Source organism: Nilaparvata lugens, unplaced genomic scaffold (genome assembly GCF_014356525.2).
Source record: "Nilaparvata lugens isolate BPH unplaced genomic scaffold, ASM1435652v1 scaffold4489, whole genome shotgun sequence".
In the NCBI taxonomy this organism is placed as follows: domain Eukaryota; kingdom Metazoa; phylum Arthropoda; class Insecta; order Hemiptera; family Delphacidae; genus Nilaparvata; species Nilaparvata lugens.
In genome coordinates, this window is record NW_024090669.1 from 8,046 (window position 1) to 18,739 (window position 10,694).

A 10,694-nucleotide genomic window follows, 5' to 3' on the forward strand; every position below is an offset into this window, starting at 1 on the left:
AATTCATCCGTAAAACGAAGTGTTAGCTATGGCTTCATTCACCATTGGAAATTGAAAATTTCTTCAGAGTGGTAAGCTAAGTAAATAAATGTCATAGAACCTAAACATTTTTCTTCTTCTTCTCTCTTCTGTCTTAAATTCTTTTTTCTGCCTTAAAATACCTATTGGTCGATTTATAGTGGTGGCTTCCTCCCCACTGTTCACATGAAGTTTATATCACTATGAGATATATAATGAGGGGAATGCTCTGATGTGTCAATTGTCGAATATTGATGACTGTGTGAATGCGTGTGTGTATGTGTCGTATCGTCTTCATATGTCCCATTATTCAAACTCCTATTCACGGACAAGGGCTTTGCGGAAGCTCTTTTGTGAATAGTATTTTTGTTTGCATCGGTTCTCACATAAAATGTTAAGGTTCATTTCCACCATCAGTTACATTATTCCGAAATGTTGATATGAGCTGTGTACTTATAAGTTTAAAGTTAATTTCTACTGTATTATGATACATTATGATATAGTGCCAAATTAACCTTTCAGAAGTGCTTAGTATCTTAAATTGTTAGTTATAGGTATCTGATGAGATGTATTTTTTTTGTTGTATTGCTGATGTAAACAATAAACTTGAAAACATATTCATTATTATTCTTATATCAGACGTATTATTATTATTAGTATTATTATTCAAACTGAGGGGCTCATAAGGAATACCAACAGTATTCCTTATTCAGCAGAGTTGAACTAGGCACAGAAAGTTCAGGATGTCTGAATTTTCTTTGCAACCAAAACACGGCAAAAACAATGACAAAACATTAACTTCATTCAAATAGCCCTAGGTCGACAATGAAGCACCAAATAACATTACAGAATTACAGTGACCTTTTCACACCATCTCTTCCAGCTAACAAAATAAGTTTATAGCATTTTCCTTAAAAATGAAATTCTCAGCTTTGAAGCTATAATTATACTTTCAGCTCCACGATGAAAAAATGAATGAAATAATTTTTTAATGAGTTAGTAACTGAAGCATTTTAAGGAATAAATGAATGGAATGATGATATTTTTATATTGTAAATAAGGGTATGAAGGAGGCCCACACAGGATTACCTTGGGGGTTTCATTCAGACTGCTAAACAATGTATTATGCATGCAAAGGTGTTTGCTACACCAGTTAAGAGTGTTTTTTTGCAATATTTTATACAATAAATGTTTATTTAAAAAAAAAACTAAAACAACAACATCAATTACACAAAATATTAGATTAATCTCAATTAGATACAATAGTTAGTTACAAAAAATTCGTATAATGTGTCTTCTACTTGTTTAGTTTTTTCTGTGTGGAAATTGACCTACTCCACTATGGCGTACCATATTATAGAGTAGGTTTTGTTTGTTTTTTGTACGGATAAGTGTTTAATAAGTCATTAGGTGGTTAGTTGTTGTTTGAAATAATGTTTTCTATGTTCAGTCTTCCTTCTAGGATAATTAATCTGTTTAAAGTTTGCAGGAAATAGATTATATAATTTTGGTGCTAAATGATTGAAATGTCTCTGGTATAGTGCCTTCCTTGCAACATTGGTGGTGAGAAGATTCCTGTATCTGGTGTTGTGGTTGTGGTTTCTGGTTTGAAATGTTGTTGGGTTGAAATATTTTACGCAAATTTTATCTCACTCAGTATAGAATATTCGTTTCGGTGACATTTTATTTAATTCTCATTGAACAATTTTTGATATTTTGTGCTTCCATTCTTAATGTAACTAGGAACTGCAAAAAAATAATAATATATTACTAATAACCATACTATTCTTCCATGAACACACAAATGAAGAATTCATTAATGAACGTATGAAATATGTGAATAGAATCCGTCTAACTCCTTTAATACCGTAAAATACTCATTTAATACCCCAGTTCCGTATATTATTGATTCACTTTTACATTCGTGGATGAAGCTATTATTTCTTGATTGAATGAAAGAGACTAAGAAATTGTCAAAAAAACCACTGATTTATTGATAACTACCTATTGATAACCTACACTAAATTGATAACAGTTTATCAGTTTATCAGAGATTGACAATGGAGTAATAACCGAAACCGGTCTTTCTAGTTATCAATAAATCAGTGGTTTTTTGACAATTTCTTAGTCTTTTTCATTCAATATGAATAATTACCACAATATCAACTTCTCAACTACACAAAAGGGAAAAATTATTTCTTGACTTTATTACACAATACCTATTTGATGATGTATACTTATTTCATGACGTGAGCCTACTGAATATTCATTTATTTATTTATTCGTTGATATAATTACAAATCATATGAATATGATCGGGATAGAACAACAGGCATAGCCCAAAACTATTCTATTCCCAAATTTTGATAAATAATGTCCGAAAAAATAGGTTATGTTCTTATTGAGGAATTTTAAAGTTCAAAGTTCTGTCCAAGAGTATATATTAGATAGAAATTTTGAATTTAGAATGATTAAAATACCAAATTTTGCACTTTGAATAAATTAAGTTATTTCAGAAAATTTTGAAGCCAAAAATATTGCTGTTGTATAATGAATTACTCCTCTTCTATTACTTTCAGGAAGATGCAAATTTTGTTCAATTTTATTTCAAATATTCTAATATTATATATGAATCAATCCAATAAATTTTCTGTTATAATGTACCAATCACATGGAGATGTATATGGAATATTCTGTCGATATGTATTTCTATGGATTTATTTTGATTAGATTCAGAATTGAAATTGAATGAACAATCCAACAAAATAATATTTCAAAAAGCAGAATAACAAGAATAAAAAGAATAGAAAGGAAGTGAAATGGGAGGAGGACGAGGAAAAGGAGAAGAAATATGAGGAAGAGGTGAAGAAGAAATAGGTGATGGAGGGGGAATATGACATGGGACATTAGGAGTAGGAGAATAAGGATGAGGAGGAAGAGTAGCAAAACATATTCTATATTTCAGATATTATATTATTGTTAAAAATATACACATTCATGAGATTCTATAATGAAATCCATATTTAGGAATTACTTACCTTCTGACATTAGCAGCATCGCCTCTCTCAACAGCTAGTAGTAATTTTTTTCTCCTCCAAACTGAGCGGAGCCGGCAGACAAGGCATTTCTATGGGACGTCTATGCATTATGCCAGGGCCCTCTATTTGCAGCCCAACCTGAAACCACACATTCCATCAGATCAACAATCATAAATAGTTATTTGTGCAGCTAGTGCGCAAAGTGACAGTTTGCTGCACCGAAAGAAACGTAGCTGTACCGAGCCGTAGGCGAGGGCGGAATGGTTTCTTGAGTGCAGCAGAGGAACTTTGCGCACGTATTTCACATTAAGTTTTTCCTACAGTTACCATTGAATATGAAAAGTGGGTAATTATGGGTAAAATTGCCTGAAACCCATCAAATGTTTTTCTATGTAATTTTATTATTGATAAAAACCTTAATCCTAAAATCCTAAAGTCCCCGCTGTCCTTGGTTATAATATATAATGTAATAATTAGCGCGTTGTGCTTGGTTGCACCTCTGCTCACTATAGCAGCCACAGCATCACTGTTACCAACTTCATTTTGATTTTGCTGCACTGTTGCTCCATATAACCTACTAAGTATTTTGCGTTGCCATGTTGCAAATCTGGAGTGCAGAAAAATTTTTCCCGCACTAGAGCGGAAAAGTGATTCTTTGCGTTCTGTAATCAGTGCAGCAATGGCCACTTTTCAACGTAACTGTAGGAAAAAATAATAGATTTTCAGTTAACCAATCAGTATGTAATTAGATATAGCTTGGAGGAACAATAGTCAAATCTATAATAATCATGTATGATTGAAATAACAGTTATCATGTGATCAATTATTGTATAATCAGGGAGATGATACTTGATTATTATTAATTTATGCAACAGGAGAGAAATGAGGCAAGAGCAAGAGTGATAGTCGCCAAAGTATCAGGGCTCCGTCACACAGAGAGCGTTCAGTGATATGCGATCTCATAGGTGTCTAAATTTGTCTTTTTACTTTCCTTGCCCTATTACCATAGGTAAGGAAAATATTGCTTTCCAAAAAAAATTAAGGTACCCCAATTTATTAATTTCTATACGTTTCAAGGTCCCCTGAGTCCAAAAACATGATTTTTGGGTGTTGGTCTGTGTGTGTGTATGTGTGTGTGTGTGTGTGTGTGTGGTGTGTGTGTGTGTATGTGTGTATGTCTGTGAACATGATAACTCCATTCCTAATTAACCGATTGACTTGAAATTCTAAACTTAAGGTCCTTATACCATAAGGATCCGACAATAAGAAATTCAATAAAATTCAATTCAAGATGGCGGAAAAAATGGCGGATACTTACTAAAAAACCATGTTTTTCACGTTTTTCTCGAAAACGGCTCTAACGTACGATTTTCTTCAAATTCATACCATGGATAGCTATTTATAAGCCCTATCAACTGACATGAGTCTCATTTCTGGAAAATTCCAGGAGCTCTGTAATATTCTTGAGAAAAATGGCGGATAATGACTAAAAACCCATGTTTTTCACGGTTTTCTCGAAAACGGCTTCAACGATTTTCTTCAAATTTATACCATAGATAGCTATTCATAAGCCCTATCAACTGACATGAGTCTCATTTTTGGGAAAATTGCAGGAGCTCCGTAATATTCTTGAGAAAAATGGCAGATAATTACTAAAAAACCATGTTTTTCACGATTCTCTCAAAAATTACTTGACCGATTTTTCTCAATTCATACCCTATAGTTATTTATCAGCTCTATCAACTGGCATGAGTCTTTTCCCTGGAGAACTATTGGGGGTCCACCACATCCTTGAGAAATGGACGTTGTAACCTCCTTCTAGTGCATGAGGTAGGTAGGTAGAGCAGTTTATAAAAAGAACACAGTCATAGTCTAGATATTTCATCTGTAAAACAGCTGTTTTGACGACTTCGAAATCATCGAATTTACACAAAGGAAAAAGTACTCTGAAAACAATTATATATACACATATAAAGTAGTCTGATTGTAGTTGCAAATATTTTGCCGCCAATCGTCATTATGTTATTCCCCTAAATTATTCTCGTCTAAGAATGAGGCTTACAGTTCAATGAGCAAGGAAAGTTGTGTGAGTGTACCACACCAGATTTTTTCATGAGGGCTACTTTTAATAGAAATGAAAATATAAATCTCAGTACCCTTTTAAATTATTTTGTAACAACATGTTTCGGACATTAATGCCATTTTCAAGTAAATGGCTTTAATGTCCAAATCATGTTGTAACAAATTAATTTAAAAGGATACTGTGATTTATTGACCGAAGCGAAGCTGAGGTCTATGCTTCGACTCGATCGGCTTTTGTCTGTTTGTCTTTATGTTTTGTCTGTTTATATTTTTAATTATATGTATGTATTCATATCTTAGATTGCTCTTCAATATATAGATACCTATTAGATCTCAGATCACTCTCTATGTGACCAGGTCCTAAGTTGAATGAATCAACAGGTGATACAGTTTTGCCAATTTGCGGTTACCGTGACCAGAAGGGGCGTGGAATAGTATATTTCGCACCTAGAGCAGAAAATGACATTTTTCCAGCTCGAAATCGGTTTTCAAGTCCGAGGCCGTAGGCCGAGGACTAGAAAAGATTGAGAGCTGGAAAAACATTTCTGCCCGTGGTGCGAACGATATTTTTCGCCATACTACAGGTATTGCTGACAAAATAAATAAAGAATACAAAATAAAGAATACTCGTTAAGCTATCGTACCTATCTCTTGATTTTAGTGATAGAAGATTTGCAGTCAGGATTTCAGATTCTTTTAAAATTTCACTTGGAAAACCACAGTCATCTTCAAGCATTTTTGAAAATTCGGAATGCACTAATCAACATAATATTGAATAAAACTGGTTGCGAAGCGAATTAGTTTGATTCGAAACTGGACTGAAATCATGGCGACTTCAGTTGATGATGAAAGTGGACACTCGCCCGATGTAGCGGATGACTTATTTACTACTTCCATGAGCGGCTGGAAAGAGACAACTTTCTGGCCTAGACCGGAAAAGAAACCCTTTTCTGACGTCGTCTGCAAACAAGGTCTTTCAGATCTACGTAGGGACTGGAAAACAGCTGCTTTCTGTGCAGTGTGGCGAAAAAGTATTGTCTGTCATTAATGACTGTTAGATCTCTATTGAGTAAATCTACGATCAATTTGAAGTGAATCTATTTCAAAATCATGTACTGTGAATATTTTCTAATTAATAATCAATCAATTTATTAATTTTCATAATTTATAACATTACTAGTTTATATTTTTGATTTATTCTCTAGAATGAAATGTTAACTTACTCCGTTTGAGTCCTTTTTCTCGTCAGACATGGCTGGACTTATACTCTGCGTCGCCAACCAATTATTAGCTATGGTTCACCTTCGTTTCCTGTCTCCTAGGAGTTGCTGCAAATCAAAAATTAACAGAAAATAAATTAATCTACAGCAAAAAAATATATGAATGCATAGCAAAACAAAAATATAAAAATTCATAGCAGAACAAAGATATGGGATAGTTGGAGAGAATGTCACAAGGTTTTGTGAAAGAACGACAAAACAAGATGTCATCAACAATGAGATTCGAGATAAATGGAGGAGAAAATACAGTTCAATCATGAAACAGTGTTTGAGTTGCTGTCTTGATTCTGATCAATATTTCAATCAGGCTTGTATACTTTGGATAATTATTTATAGTTTGGACAGATGTAATGATAGAAAACCCAAAGATATTGTAAAATATCACCTACAGTAATTCTGCTTACATTGAAATTTACTTGATTGAATTAGAATTTTTAAACTGTTATTGTTTAGGGAATTGTCGAGCCTCATCGTTGATGACAGGTTCTAATAATGATTGATAAAATAAGATTTTCTAAGAGTAAAAGTACAAGAGTTCAAGAGTAAAAGTAATTTTTCAACTTCAGATTTAATCATGAGAGTTACTGGTTATTTGTTACAACTCATTCAATGTTAATACATTAATCGTTGATTACTTCATTGTGTATTAGGAAAGGGAAGCGAAATGTATTTGAATCAATGTTTCCTTTTCATTGATTTGTTATCTTCGATATAAAATGCTATCTTCAGTTGTCTTTTATTTAACTTCTATCATTCATTCAACCACTTTTTGAACCATTATATGAATAAAAATTCTGGGAAGGATCAGTTTTAGGCTATGCCTGTTGATCCTTCCCCAATCATTTCAACAAATCATGTTTTGTGTATCACTGAATAAATAAATAAAATAAACCACACTCATATTCTTGGTTTATTAATTGACAAAAAATACAGCATTGACATCTCTCTAATATAGGCGTTAACAAATAGATTTTCATCGCTGATCTTTCTCAATAAGTTCTTAGCTATTGAAGTGGACGTATTCTATTGATTAATCAATTATGTCTGTATGAGCGAATTAATTAAAGATTATCAATGTTATTCATTCTTTTTAAAATCGTCCATTTTCTGTTCAGTAGCATATTGTGGTTTAAAATTTCAACTACAGTATATTGAATTTGACAATTTTGAAGACAATTTCCGGTATTTTTAATTAACCGAACAAAACTCGTTTCTTTAAAAGTTCCTAGTGAACTATATAGTTTAATATGAAGCCTTCATCGTATTTGTTTAAAACATGAAGACTTTGACAAAACCATTTATTCTACCAAAAAATGCGATACTAGTCCTGATATTTAAAAATTCCAGATCACTCCCGTGTTATCGAATGGGCACGTTAAACTGTCGGTCCCTGCTGAAGTATACAGTCGTAAGGCCCATTGACGGCTTAAATTATATATTCAGGCGGTGGGGCCTTCCCGCAAGGGACTCCCCACCAACAAAATCCATACGATTTTACTTTTATTTAATAATTATCAATCTCAAGTATTCAGAGTTTACAATCATTAGCAAAGTCAAGAGATTCTTTTCATCATTGATTTATAGTTACTATTTTTTCACGTTCTAAAGGTTTTTCACGATCTATAACTATTACAGTTCAAATTCCTTTCCATACTCTCAATAATATTTTTTTCTGTGAATAATACTGTTCTCAGTCTTTGTAATGATCTAGAGACCCATTTTACCTACGATTGATATATTTTTCTGTCATTGATATGCCCTAAATGCCCTCTCTACCTATGCTTTAAACAGTTTTCAGTCTTCTCCTCTCGAATGACTTTCTACCTATGACTAATATAGTTTTCCTGCTTTTTGACTCTCCAAAGTCTTTTTACTTACTTTTCTATGGGTTTCTTTGATTATACGCTTCAACGTTTCTTTTCGTCTTCAATTTCTAAGATATTCACAGGGAATTTTATGGAGAAAATTGAAAAATTTTACTCACCGTCCGTGTTAAGCTGTCACTCCAGGACTCCAGGCACTAATGTGATACCAAACTCCCCCCAACTTATTCAAAAAAGCTTTGAACTTTTCAAAAAGCATAAACTTTTTTAACCCAACCAATCACAAACTAGAGTTGCACCCGGTCTTCAAAAACGTATCGTCACAGTTCTTCAAACTTGTCAAACAAGTTTGACAGACAAGTTGACAAACAAGTCGATGGACAAACTTGTGTCACAACTTGTGACCAGCTTTGTTAAAACACTCAGCCCAGCCAGAGGCTCATTGCAAGAATTCTACAACTAGAATGGCTTCCAAAGCCTATTACAGCTTTTTATATGGCAACATTTATTAGATTAGCACTCTCTCCCACCTCTGTGACTTTCACCTCATCCCTTATGCTGTTTCCTTATGTATCTACATAACCTAGTGGCTATTTCCATACATTGGTTTCAAGTAAATGGATTAGGGGTGTTGCAGGGAATGCGTAGTTGTATGGGGAAATAGGCAACCAATGTAGAATATCGACAGCTTACATCAGATTTACATTATGCAGAGGAAATCAAATACAGTAGTCCAATTCCAACTCACATAATAAACATTTCTTAATAATTGAAGACAATATTATTCTTGAGAGTACTGAGATAATTGTAGTGAGTTTGAAATCTGGTTTTATTTTTTCATATTGGTTCTGGCGGACTTTGTCGATTTGAAGCATATTGGGATCGGACTCCCCGTATTTTTCCCTTTGGTTTAACCAGATCACTCCCATGTTATCGGATGGGCAAGTTAAACCTTCGGTCCCGGCTGAAGTATGACAGTCGTAAGGCCCATTGACGGTTTAAATTATATATTCAGGCGGGACCTTCCCGCAAGGGACTCCCCACCAACAAAAGCCATACGAATTTACTTTACTTTTCCCTTTGGTTAATATGTATTGTACTGAATATACAAAACTGTTTAATAGTGAACGTGGATAAATTATGATCAAGAATGAGAGGACAGCGTGGCTGCGTGGCTTTTAGGAGAATTTCACCTTTCAATGTATGAAGCTGATTGGCTGATTGGATAAATCTAATGACTTCTAAGGTTAAGGATGATTGGATAAATCTTTTAGGAGAATTTCACCTACAATGTATAAAGCTATTTTTGTTTTTTATTCAGTTAATCGACTGTAAAAATTTAGAATTGTCTGTTTATGTTGTTTAGAGTGAGAATGAAATTAATTTAAGAAAATTAGAATCGTAACTTTACTTTGGATTTCTAATGTCTTATAAATTTGAGAGTCAAATGGTACAATGTATCCTTATCTCTCTCCCGATCTGTGTCTTTTTGTAATAAAAATATGTTACAATGTGAAAAATAATGTAATTCACGTTCATATCATTATGATTACTGTAACTTGCATATTTGTACAAATTGTAATCTTTTGTTCGAAGAATTGGATTGATATTGAAATAATAACTCTGGATACATAGGAGATACGCACAAGCGAAAAGCTCATGTGGGCATTATCCACTAATTTATAATGAAAAGAGTCATGTAGCATTAGAAAACAGGTAGTGGAAACAATTCTCAACCAGACGAAATAAAAAGTATTTCAACTCAAAAAGATCTAGAAAGGAGAGCTGACAACCAGCACTTCCTAATTCGTTCTCAGGAATAATTGAGCTCGAGTTGGGAAAATTATGTTGAAAATCGTAAAAAATCTCAGCACAAACATAAATTCTCATAGTAACTCCTCAATGACCCTTCTCCACAAAAGAGGAACAAATACTTCCGCATTACTACAGATAACATAATTTGAAAGCCTACAGGAAGGAAGAACCCTCCCCTCTATTCACGATACGAGTTTTGTATTGTGATTTTATACTTTTTATCAGATTTCTCTCACCTGATTTACGAATGAAACCGTAATTAAACCAGAGGAAACACTACAGTTTAACGTTGATCTGTACAACAGAGGAAGGCAGTGACCTCGTGAAATTCATACGGAAGCTCAACATAATTTGAGTCTGGACAGATTCCAGGAACATGTTGCATACATTGGGAGATGTTCTATCTTTGAAGATCTGTATCTGGATCATAAATTTGGAGAGAAAAACCTGGATATCACATGATTTCATCAGAGATGAGTAATGCAATGCAATCAACGCTTCCTTTTCTCCATGGTTTCAATGAAACTGCACTACAGTAAGTGTAGAATAGGTAAATCTACACTATAGTAAGTAGGTCTGTCATGATTTGAAGAAAGCATTAATACTGCTATAAGTTCTTCGATATGTTGCAGCAAGCA

General features: G+C 33.6%; 1 long non-coding RNA gene across 1 annotated transcript; it reads right to left on the minus strand.

The window, feature by feature from the left end:
• Window positions 1-3,056: 3,056 nt before the first annotated feature.
• LOC120355728 lies at window positions 3,057-8,714 on the minus strand. Its single transcript, XR_005573763.1, has 3 exons — window positions 8,403-8,714; window positions 6,362-6,466; window positions 3,057-3,194 (listed from the first exon to the last, which is right to left on the minus strand). It is a non-coding gene; the product is annotated as an uncharacterized LOC120355728 (long non-coding RNA).
• Window positions 8,715-10,694: the final 1,980 nt, after the last annotated feature.